Below are 13,405 nucleotides of genomic sequence, written 5' to 3'. Positions count from 1 at the left end.
GCCAAGTCCTCTAAGATCTGCAATTGGGTTTAACCCAAGCTCAATACAATGATTTTTTTTTTTTTTTGATGGTCTTGTCTTTTGAGGGAAATAGGCTTTGTTTGACCACTGTAAGTAACTGAGTTGCCTCTGGTCATGATGCTTTTTTGCCCTAAGTATCTAGGGAGTCCATAACCTTCTTGTACTGAGTGACTTGGTAAGGTTTGTACTAGTCATATTTCTTTCAGCAGGTTCTAAAGACTAGGAGACCATTTATTGTGTTGGTGGCAAATCATCAGCACAAAGAAAGGGCAAGGGAATTTCTTCTCACATTCAAGTAGACATATTGGCTTAATCTTTACAGTTTAATGACAGTACCTGGTACCAAAGGATTTTAATTTAGTGCAGGAGAGAGGCTAGATGAATTCCTTGAAGATATTTCTAATCTAAAGACTCAGTCTGCCTAAATGAAAGCATTGGCTATGGAATAAATAACCAGATGAGTTGGAAAAAGTAATAAAAAGAAAAAAGAGAGACAAGAGAACATTGCATACACTAATAGTGATATCAGTTTAAGAATGACTTTGAGTAACTAGTCATTTTGACTATTATAAATACAAAAATAAAAAAAATAAAGGACATATGAAGATATATATATCTGTGTATATGTATACCTATATGCCTATTGGTATCTAATGATAGTTATCTCTAGAGAAGGATGGAAAAGAGGAAGAAAAAAGAAATTTCCATAATAATTATTATATATTTAAAAAGAATAGCAAGTTGTACATAATAGATTTATGGGCAATTACCTTTTTATAATACTGTTATGGAAATACTTGTTTTATTCTATGAATTAAAAATAAAATAAATTTGTACAGAAGAAAGACATAGTGAGAGAAAACCATCTAGGCCAACAGAAGGAGATACTGGGACTTAGACATTCATCTCCAAGATCTCCTTGGTATTTGACCATCATTAGTATTGTAATTTTCTAATGCTAAGTAATAATTTACTTCAATTCGATTCAATTCAAGAAATATTTAATAAACAATTTCTATGTGCCAGATACTGTGCTAAGTTCTTGGGAAGTTTTACATTCTACTGTGGGGGGAAACAAACTGAAAAAAAAAATTATATGTGGGAACAGGGACTTCTGGGAAAAATTTTTGTGGCTAGTTCTGGAAGAAGGGAGAAGTTAGGTCAAGAAGTTTCAAAGTTCCTTCCTCTCTCTTGGTCCTGTATACTTTGGCAGAGAAGCATTTCACTCTTCTCTCCTTCTCAAGGACCTTCAGGTAACAGCTTCAATGTAGCACTGACTTCCATAATTAATGATAGAATTGATATGGGTCTAAGAGTGACTGAGAACAGTGAGATCAGGCCTGGGTGCTCCTTAGAACAATTTCTTTCTGTTTTGGCTCTCAGAAGAAGGAGGTAGCTGTTTGTAACTGCCCCACTTCTCTGGAGTTTTTGGCCCAAACTATTCTGTTAGAAGAAGATGTTTGCCCACAGGTGTTTCCAGTTCCCCCCTGTGCTTTCTGTTCTCCCCCTCACAATTGTTTTCCCCCCTAACAATTATTATAATAAAGAATTTACCAGCTACTAACTGTTTCATATTTGATGTTACCTCCAATGGTAGAACTGAGGTCAGAGGAAGGTGGAGGATAGCCCCCAAAGTGAGGTAAAAAAGTGGCCACTTTTCCCTGAAGTGATCACAAATATTTTGGTTTGTGATGCCATAGTATCCTTAGCTTTCCAAAAGAAATAGGTAGGAGAAATAATAAATAGAGAATGAAAACGATCCCAAACTAGTCCCAATTCCCTAGACCAAAGGTGTCACATAATTGACCCATAAGTGAATTGTAGCACTTTTGAGCAAGCTAGAAATAAATTAAAATGTAATTGGGAAATATTTAACAAAATATATAAAAATACAACAAAACAGATAATATTACATTTAAAAACTTTTATCATATAGCCCACAGGGATCTTTATGTATGGATTAGTGGCCCCCATTTTATTTGAGTATAATACCATTGCTCCAGATTAGTAGAAGAGATATTTCTTTCTAGTTCAAACAAATATCAAAGAAGGAGAAAAAGAGGAATGCCTTTCATGTATGAATCCTATTGGATCCTTTATTGGAGTTTCTCTTCTTAATCTTACCTCTGATGACATTATTATGTCTCTCTCAAGAAAGAGCCCATGTAACACTTAATTATGGTAGAAGGCAGATAGCAGGGAGCAAAATAATGACAAAATTCATTTGAAGAAATTAAAAGTCAAGGATACCAAAGAATAAGATGTAAAAGGGTGGAAGATGTCATCTTTACTACCATATCCCAAGCTATACTAGTTTTATAATCATATTATTGATTATAAAAACTAACAATGGATAAAAAAAGTGCAAAAATAGATCATTTGGAAATCCCCGTCAATGATTCGGGTTACACAGAGAAAAGAGAATCAAGGTGTTTCTTTATTTCAAATCCATCATCTGAAATATGCTGCTTTATTTTTTTATTAATGTTAGCCATAAAACATAGATAATAAACTTAATCTCCCTTTAGATAGACACCTGGATCAGATGCTCTCAAAATTTTTTCTATTTCTAACACATATAGTTCTAAATTCTCATTATGCAAAACCATGGCAATAACCCTTCAGAACTGATGCACTAAGGTTATGATCCTTGCTCATTTGGAGTGCAATGATGGTGGTGAACATGATATATTTATATGTACATTTAATATTTTTTTTATTTTCCCCAGTTATATGTAAAATAATTTTTACATTTGTTTTTAAAACTTTGAGTTCCAGACTCTCTTCTTTCCTCCCTACCCCCATTCCCCTTTAAGAAGGCATATGAGAAATTATGCAAAACATCTCCATAAAAGTCATGTTGCAAAAGAAAATACAGATCTCTTCCCCACTCCTCAAAAAAAAAAACCCTCAAGAAAAATAACATAAAAAAAGAGTATGTTTCAATCTGTATTCAGACACAATAAGTTCTTTCTCTGGGTATGAATAACACTTTTAATCATAAGTTCTTCAAAGTAATCCTGGATCATTGTATTGCTGAGAATAGCAAATGTCACTTGGCTTGAGTTCATGGAGGACTTTTCAGTTTTTTTCTGAGAACATCCTACTTAACATTTCCCACAGAACAGTAATATTTCATCTTAAGCACATACCACAATTTATTTAGCCATCCCCTAATTAATGGATATCTCCTCAATTTCCATTTTTTTGGCCTTGAGAAAAAAGTTGTTATAAATATTTTTGTATATATAAGTCTTTCCTCCTTTAAAAAAACTTTTGGTATTCTTGCCTTATTAGGCACTATTGTGATATTGTTAGGTCAAAGCATACACATGATTGCATAGCCCTTTGGACATAGTTCTATCTTTGGGTCATTTATCAATCGAGGAATAGTTCTTTTTTAAAAAAAATTGACATAGTTCTCTATATATTTGAGAAATAAGGCCTCCTTTAGAGAAATTTGTTTCAAAATTCTTTCCCCAATTATTATTGCTAACCTCATTTCTCTCCTGTTTATTCTCTTTTTCCTTTCACCCTGTCCCTCCTCAAAAATGTTTTGCTACTGATCAGTCCTTTCCCCCAATATGTCCTTTCTTCTATCACCCTTCCTCCTTCCTGTATCCTCTTTCTGTCCTACTTTCCTGCAGGGTAATATAGATTTCTATATACATGTGGAGTGGGTATGTTTTGTTCTCTTTGAACCAATTCTGATGAGAACAAGGTTTACTCATTCCCCCTCCCCTTTCCCTCTTCCCCTCCACTGTAAAAGCTTTTTCTTGCCTCTTTTATGGCAGATAATTTATACCATTCTACCTCTCCCTTTCCCATTCTCCTAGTATATTTCTCTCTCATCCCTTATTTTTTTAAAGATATTAACCCTTCATATTCAATTCACAATTTTTCCCTCAAAATTTGGCAATTTCCTCTTCATTATCTTTTTGTACTTCCTTTTTCACTACTCTCAATTCTCTTCTTATTTTTTCTTCTATCTCTCTTACTTTATTTTCAAAATCTCTTCTGAGTCTTCCATGACCTGAGACCAAGTCTTATTTTTCTTGGACTCTTTGGATGTAGGTGCTTTGATTTTATTATCTTCTGACTGTGTATTTTGATTTTCCTTGTTACCATAGAAACTTTCTTTTATTATTACTATTATAGCTTTTTACTGACAAAACATATGCATGGGTAATTTTTCAACATTGACTCTTGCAAAAACTTCTATTCCAACTTTTCCTCTCCTTCCCTCCACCCTCTCCCCTAGATGGCAGACAGTCCCATACATGTTAAACATGTTAAAGTATATGTTAAATACAATATATATATACATATTTATACAGTTATCTTGTTGCACAAGAAAAATTGGATTTAGAAAGAAGGTAAAAATAACCTGGAAAGAAAAACAAAAATGCAATCAAACAATAACAGAGAGAATGTAAATGCTATATTGTGGTCCACATTCATTTCCCATATTATTTTGCTAGGTGTAGCTGATTCTGAGCATAGTAACTTTCTAAGGAGGATATTTGTAACTCATTAGAACTTTCTAATTATTATGGTAGTTAGAAGGAGTATATATAGACAGAAGGAGCAGATGTGATTTTAATATGAAGGGATAAAAAATCTAAAAAATAAAATAAAATTAAGGAGTGAGAGAGGAATGTACTGGGAGAGGTGGAATGGTATAAGTTATCTGCCATAAAGGAGGCAAGAAAAAGCTTTTTCTATTCTGTTGTTTGCTCATTTCTCCAGTCTATTACTTGGCTTTTAACTCTTTGTTAAGGACACCATTTCCAGAGTGTTGGGACATATACTGTCCCAAGCTGTTTTCAGAGGTCCTTCTAGGGACCTAACCATAAGCACTCTTTTCTGCCATGAAACTTTTAGGGGTGTCCCTGCTCCACTATGGCTGTAAGTTCTAGTGTGCTAAAGCAACAGAGTTCTTCCTCAGAATTAGCAGAGACTTCCTGTGAGCTGAAGCTTCCTGAAGCTGCTGCCACCACCACTCACAACCATTTCTGTTTTGCTGTTTTCCCAAGACCCTCTCATCCTACCAACAGACCTTTCCTATCAACCTTGTTGTCCTGGATTGACAGGTCTAAAAATTGGCTGTCTGTATCCATTTTCTTGAAAGGAATAGGAGGTATCTTTCATAATAATATTTTTCCTATACTACAGTAATAATTTATAACAATAATTATAGATTATAATAATTTATAGAGTGCTTAAAGTTTGAAAAGCACTTTATGTATCTCATTTGCTCCTCAAAAAACCTTGTGAAATGTACTCTTATTAGCTCTATTTTTTGAGAGAAGTTAAATGACTTACCTTTCTCACACAATTAGTAAATATTCAAGGCAAGATTCAAATTCAGGTCTTTCTGACTATCAATTTAACATTTTATGCATGCGATTGCTTAGCTTCTTCAAATGGGAGTGGTAGTTGTCTGACTTCTCAAGAAGGGGGGATGTCCTAACTTTAATTACAGTGGGTAAAGTGGCATGATATTACTGGGGTTGCCTATCAACTAGGGGTAGAAGATTCATCAGTGTTTGAGTTGATGGTGGAAGATACATGATACTTTTTTTTAAAACTGGGGCTTCCTGATAGCTTTCAGGGGTATACATTCTTTCTTCCCATCAGCTAATGATAGTTATTAGTTTGGTCTTCTGTTTGCCCAAATGGGACTAAAATAAAAGCCACAGCTTCAGATGCTTTCCTTTGAACTGTGAATATAGCCTTGGCTTCATGTCACAAACAAAGCAGTAGGAAGGAAAGACAATGTGAGGCTTAACTTAGCTGGACATTTAGTGTTCTCTTTCATTGCCAGGGGAGTTAGGGGAAAGGGAAGCATTCTTTTTTGACCTTAAGATTAGGCAAAAATGAATACTGTTCTTTTTTTCCCAGTTTTTGCAAGTTTGCAAGGAGTAAAAAGGTGTGGTAAGGAGGCAACACCAGAAACTCCACATACCAATAGCAAAATATTTTGAAACTTGCACAAGATTTGGACAGGGGCCAATGTTCTACAATAAACATTTTCTAAGTCTGAATAGTACAGTATTTTAAGAGGCAAATGAGAGAAAATTAGTATTGTGAAAGAGAAAAATATCCTTTAATACTATATAATTCTTAGAAAAGCTTGGGAATTGGGAGAAAATTCTGGGAAGATGATGGAGTAGGTCAGAAAACTTTTGGCTCTCTAAAATTCCTCCACAAAAAAAAAAACAGAACATTGCCTCAGAGCAGCAGAAATAAACAGTGGATAAAGAAGTTATTCTCCTAAGACAATTTGAGAAGATCTTTGAAAAAGACCTGACCTCCAGAGATGGAGGTTGGACCTGAATAAAGTGTGAATACCTCTAGCCTGATTCTATGGAATCTACAAATAACAAGCCCTAGAGGCAGTTGATTTGGGAGGACAGCTTAGTCTTAGAAACTGTCACCTCTTGGACAGTGTGTGTATGGATCTGATGGCTGAATAGAAGATTGAAGGACATTCCATTATCTAGGGACTCCAAGCATAGATGTGCTGATCAGATACATTCTGGTCTGTGATTGCACGGGAGAAGGAGCTAACAATCATGATGAAACAGAGAATCACAAACTTAAGGAAGAAAATAATTCTTTTTAGCTTAAAGGTCTTTTAGTCTTTCCTAGTCCTTCACAAAATGTAAATACCTTGGGAAAGCTAAGAACAGCAAGTAATGTCAATTCCCTTCAAAGGAAATTGACAGCTAAATGAAAATAAAATTGTAAAGCAGAGGCTTTTCACCTGGTTTTTATGTAAACTGAAGGAATACATGGATAGATTTCAGGGTGTTCATAAACTTGGATGGGGAAAATTAGAGCTTAATTTCAACATAACTAATTTCCTTGTATGTTACTTTATATACTTAATTTTATGCACTTAATGTCCTCAAATGTTAAGATAAGAGTCTTAGATTAATTAATTTGGCAGTCTTTCCCAGCTCTCCATATAGGAGTCTAGTACTAGAACTTTATAAAATAAATGGAGCTCCAGTTCTGTGCAAGATATATTGTCTATCCTTCTTAAGAAATTTGGACTCCACACAAATAAAGTCAGACTTAAATAATTGGAAAAATATTAAGTGCTCTTGGATCGGCCGAGCGAACATAATAAAGATGACAATACTCCCTAAACTAATCTATTTATTTAGTGCTATACCAATCAGACTTCCAAGAAAATATTTTAATGATCTAGAAAAAATAACAACAAAATTCATATGGAACAATAAAAAGTCGAGAATCTCAAGGGAATTAATGAAAAAAAAATCAAATGAAGGTGGCCTAGCTGTACCTGATCTAAAATTATATTATAAAGCAGCAGTCACCAAAACCATTTGGTATTGGCTAAGAAATAGATTAGTGGATCAGTGGAAAAGGTTAGGTTCACAAGACAGAATAGTCAACTATAGCAATCTAGTGTTTGACAAACCCAAAGCCCCTAACTTCTGGGAAAAGAATTCATTATTTGATAAAAACTGCTGGGATAATTGGAAATTAGTATGGCAGAAATTAGGCATGGACCCACACTTAACACCATATACCAAGATAAGATCAAAATGGGTCCATGACCTAGGCATAAAGAACGAGATCATAAATAAATTAGAGGAACATAGAATAGTTTATCTCTCAGACTTGTGGAGGAGAAAGAAATTTGTGACCAAAGATGAACTAGAGACCATTACTGATCACAAAATAGAAAATTTTGATTACATCAAATTAAAAAGCCTTTGTACAAACAAAACTAATGCAAACAAGATTAGAAGGGAAGCAACAAACTGGGAAAACATCTTCACAGTTAAAGGTTCTGATAAAGGCCTCATTTCCAAAATATATAGAGAACTGACTCAAATTTATAAGAAATCAAGCCATTCTCCAATTGATAAATGGTCAAAGGATATGAACAGACAATTTTCAGAGGATGAAATTGAAACTATTACCACTCATATGAAAGAGTGTTCCAAATCATTATTGATCAGAGAAATGCAAATTAAGACAACTCTGAGATACCACTACACACCTGTCAGATTGGCTAAGATGACAGGAAAAAATAATGATGAATGTTGGAGGGGATGCGGGAAAACTGGGATACTAATGCATTGTTGGTGGAGTTGTGAACGAATCCAACCATTCTGGAGAGCAATCTGGAATTATGCCCAAAAAATTATCAAATTGTGCATATCCTTTGATCCAGCAGTGTTTCTATTGGGCTTATATCCCAAAGAAATACTAAAGAAGGGAAAGGGACCTCTATGTGCCAAAATGTTTGTAGCAGCCCTATTTGTAGTGGCTAGAAACTGGAAAATGAATGGATGCCCATCAATTGGAGAATGGCTGGGTAAATTGTGGTATATGAATGTTATGGAATATTATTGTTCTGTAAGAAATGACCAGCAGGATGAATACAGAGAGGACTGGCGAGACTTACATGAACTGATGCTGAGTGAAATGAGCAGAACCAGGAGATCATTATACACTTCGACAACGATATTGTATGAGGACATATTTTGATGGAAGTGGATTTCTTTGACAAAGAGACCTAACTGAGTTTTAATTGATAAATGACGGACAAAAGCAGCTACACCCAAAGAAAGAACACTGGGAAACGAATGTGAACTATTTGCATTTTTGTTTTTCTTCCCGGGTTATTTATACCTTCTGAATCCAATTCTCCCTATGCAACAAGAGAACTGTTCAGTTCTGCAAACATATATTGTATCTAGGATATACTGCAACATATCCAACATATAAAGGACTGCTTGCCATCTAGGGGAGGGGATGGAGGGAGGGAGGGGGAAAAATCAGAACAGAAACAAGTGCAAGGGATAATGTTGTAAAAAAAATTACCCTGGCATGGATTCTGTCAATATAAAGTAATTATTAAATAAAAATTAAAAAAAAAAAAGAAATTTGGAGACAAAAAAGAGCTCCATTGGTGAGAGTTCCATAATAATGATCCATGTCCATATTGACAGCTTTGGGTCATCTTTTTTTTTTTTTCCCACTCTGGTTTTATTATAAGTAAAATCTCTGATGCAGATCTTTTCTTGGTTGTAATTTTTCTATCATCTTGGTTGGAGGCATAAGAAATTGATATGACAAATGCATGACAAGCATGCAGAAGGCACAAGGGAGCAAGCTCTGTCATTTGGTAGCCAGGCTTTCTGGGCTACAAACAATGGGAGAATATATTTCCAGTAAGAAGAAAAGAATAAACTGAAGATTATAGGAAAAAGGTATACTTGTGAGTGTTCTGGGCTGGGCCGGTCCTTTAGTGATTTGGTTTTGATATTGAGTCAAAATGAGACCCTAATCTCATATGAATTATTCGGTAGTTCAAAAGAGATTTACTTAGCCATAGTAGGAGAGAGATATCCCATAAGGATAAGGATCAAAAATGTTTTGAGTCAATTCAGCTGATTGAAGCTCCCTGATCTGAACTGCCCATCATGGTCCACTAAACAAACAGTAACTTTAGGGTTGCTTTGTACTCATACAACCAGGAAATAATACCAATGGACTGAATCTTTAGTCCTCTGAATTAACCAAGACTACAGGAATGGATATTAATGCCTTTTAAAAAAACATATTTTATTTTTTCCCAATTACATATTAAAACAATTTTTCAAGATTTTGAAAAACTATTGAGTTCCAAATTTAAAAAGTGTTGACTTCCAAATTCCCTCCTTACCTTCCCCCTCCCGAGACAATAAGCAATCTGATATAGATTACACATGTGCAATCATGTAAAAATGTAGACATTTTGACTAAGAAGATAAATAAAAAAGAAAGTGAAAAACAACATGCTTCAGCCTGTATTCTAATAATATCAGTTTTTTCTCTGGAGGTTGATAGTATACTTCATCCTGAGTCCTTTGGAATTATTTTGGATCATTGTAGTATTGAGAATAGTTGTCACTCAAAGTTCTTTATACAATATTGCTTTTACTGTGTACAATGTTCTCCTGGTTATTCTTACTTCACTTTTCATTAGTTCATGTAAATCTTTCCAAGTTTTTCTGAAGTCATCCTGCTTGTTATTTCTTATAGCACAATGATATTCAATCACAAATTATAAACCACAGCTTGTTCAGCCATTCCATAATTGGTGGGCATCAATAGCTTGTAAGAAAAAATTTTCATGAGGGTGGGGGGGGGTTAAGAATGATTGAGATATTGAGCCTGTGGGTGTGTGATATTGACTGAATTGAGAATGATATATTGAAGATTGAATAATATCTCATTGTTAACTATTAAATAAAGGATTGTCCACAAAATCAGGTCTATTTGGGTTCAAGTTCTAACTCTGACAAATACTGGCCATTTGACCCTGGACAAATCACTTGACTTCTCAGATACCCTGATAACTCTCAAGGGCTTTCAATTGCAGAGAAGGAGATGATCTGTTTTGGTTGGAAGACTTTCTCTTTGAGAAAATGAAAAATCCTCTCTCATTGAAGGATTTCTCTCTATCAATCTAACACAAATCCAATTACTATTCCCATCCCATAGCCTAGAGGTACCTAGATGGTGCAGATCTGAGTTCAAATGTTATCTCAGATATTTAATAGCTGTCTGACCCTGGGCAAGCCATTTAACTACTATTTCCTTTAGTTTTTCAAGTTTAAAATAGATATAATAATAGCATTTACCTCACAGGGATGTTAAAAAGAGCAAATGACATAATATTAGTAAAGCACATAGCCCAATGCTTGTTACTATGTGCATATTAAAGCCTTCCTTCTTTTTTACTAAAAAAAAACCCACAATGGGTCAAGGTTTTAGTTCTGAAGAAAATATTTAGCTTTCTAGGGAATTTGGAATGACCAAAAGTACCCTGGATGTCCAGTGGTAATGATATTTTAAGTAGGACTTTAGTCAGTCTATCCAAAAAAATTGATTTTATCTAAGGCCATTTTAAACCATTTTTAGGTGAACTGTTTGATTGATAACCATCTTGTAAGAGAACACTAAACTCCCATTTCAGACTAGAAGGGAATAAAAATGAATCAATAGTGAATAGTTGTTGGGAGTAGACATTTTGACTTGGGCTTGTTGTTCATAGAATAAAGCCTTTAAGTCCAACTCCTTCATTTTATAGTTGAAAAAATTAAGATACAAAAAATTTAAGAGACTTCCCAGACTCAAGTGGTCAAGTATCTATCAAGTATTTGAGGCAGGATTAGAAACTCAGGTCACCTTGATTCTAGAGTAACATTCAATCCACTACACTACCTCATTTTCTCAATAAACTAGAAGTGTATTTTTGTTCAGTCATTCTTCAGTCATGTCTGATTTTTAGTGAACTTGTATTGTTGAGTTTCAGTAGGGCCCCCAAATGGTTGGGGGATGGTGACAGATTGGTGTTATGAGGTGTCTCAAGAGAATTTTCAGGTTTGAACTCAAATCCAAGTCAAGGCGGCAACGTTTATTTTAATTATGATGCCATTTGAAGCCCGCTAAATTCCAAAAGAATTTAGCAAAGAATCAGGAGCAAGAAGATAATTTTATAGGAAAAAGACAGAGAGATCAAGTGCTTCATGTCACTGATATGCTAATTTTATGATCTAGAGGTAGAACTGAGGAGTGGTCTCAGGAATTTGGTTATCACTGACCAGCAAATTATGTATATGACAGTAAATAAGATTTTAGGCCAGAAGACTTTAGAATCATTGACAGACAGGTTGTCAGAATAATAGCACTCTAAAGTCAGAAGGTCTTAGGATCACTAATATAACTTCCCTAAAATCTAAGGGAAGAAATATTAATATATTTCTAAGCCAGAAGACTTTTACAATCATTGACTGACAGATTATTGGAACGATAGCACTCTAAGGTTGGGGGACCTTAAAATTATTGCTATAATTCCCCTAGAAGCTATATCATATCAGTATGATATTTTCTTGGCAGCTATACTGAAGTGTTTTGCCATTTCCTTCTCCAACTTATTTTAGAGATAAAGAAATTGAGGCAAACAGGGTTAAAGAACTTGTCCACAATTAGTAATAAAAATCAGATTTGAGCATACTATTTGATTTTTTTATTTTATTTTTTATTTTTTATTTTTTAAATAACTTTTTATTGACAGAACCCATGCCAGGTTAATTTTTTACAGCATTATCCCTTGCACTCACTTCTGTTCTGATTTTTCCCCTTCCTTCCTCCACTCCCTCCCCGAGATGGCAAGCAGTCCTTTACATGTTAAATAGGTTACAGTATATCCTAGATACAATATATGTGTGCAGAACCGAACAGTTCTCTTGTTGCACAGGGAGAATTGAATTCAGAAGGTAGAAATAACCCGGGAGGAAAAACATAAATGCAAGCAGTTTATATTCATTTCCCAGTGTCCTTTCTTTGGGTGTGGCGGCTTCTGTCCATCCTTGATCAATTGAAACTGAGTTAGATCTCTTTATTGAAGAGATCCACTTCCATCAGAATACATCCTCAAACAGTATTGTTGTTGAGGTATAGAATGATCTCCTGGTTCTGCTCATTTCACTTAGCATCAGTTCATGTAAGTCTCGCCAGTCCTCTCTGTATTCATCCTGCTGGTCATTTCTTACAGAACAATAATATTCCATAACATTCATATACCACAATTTAGTCAACCATTCTCCAATTAATGGGCATCCATTCATTTTCCAGCTTCTAGCCACTACAAACAGGGTTGCCACAAACATTTTGGCACATACAGGTCCCTTTCCCTTCTTTAGTATTTCTTTGGGGTATAAGCCCAGTAGAAACACTGCTGGATCAAAGGGTATGCACAGTTTGATAACTTTTTTAGCATAGTTCCAAATTGCTCTCCAGAATGGCTAGATGTTGAACATACTATTTGAAGTGAAGTTGGCAATACTGCAAATAAATTGGAATAACTAAGCTCACTTTGAGCAGCTGCCACTAAAAATCACTTGATTGTGGTTTTTCTTGTAAGAAATTCTGATATTTCTATTTGATCCTATGGAAGGTACTACATGCTCTCTACTACCATCTTCCCCTCTTCCCTGCTGTGGAAATTTGGATTCTAGCCCTGGGATTCCTGGTTCTCATAGGTGATTTTTTTGCTCTACCTTGTCAATCCAGCCTCCATTCCATTTCTTGGCCATCTCCACGTGTATATTACTCTGCATTCTTTCCCCACTACTCTTTGTATGTTGTCTTCATGCTTTAGAATGTAAACTCCTTGAAGGCAGGGACTGACTTGTTCAATTGTATTTGTATCTCCAAGCCTCAGCAGAGTGCCTTTAAAGGATAGCTATTTAATACATGCTCTTTTTCTCTTTGTCATTCTCCCCTCTTGTATGCCCGATCTAGCTATTGAGAAAATAGAATGATTATTAATCAATTAATTAATGATATT

Source organism: Antechinus flavipes, chromosome 6, assembly GCF_016432865.1.
Source record: "Antechinus flavipes isolate AdamAnt ecotype Samford, QLD, Australia chromosome 6, AdamAnt_v2, whole genome shotgun sequence".
NCBI lineage: Eukaryota > Metazoa > Chordata > Mammalia > Dasyuromorphia > Dasyuridae > Antechinus > Antechinus flavipes.
This window is presented reverse-complemented; position numbering follows the sequence as displayed.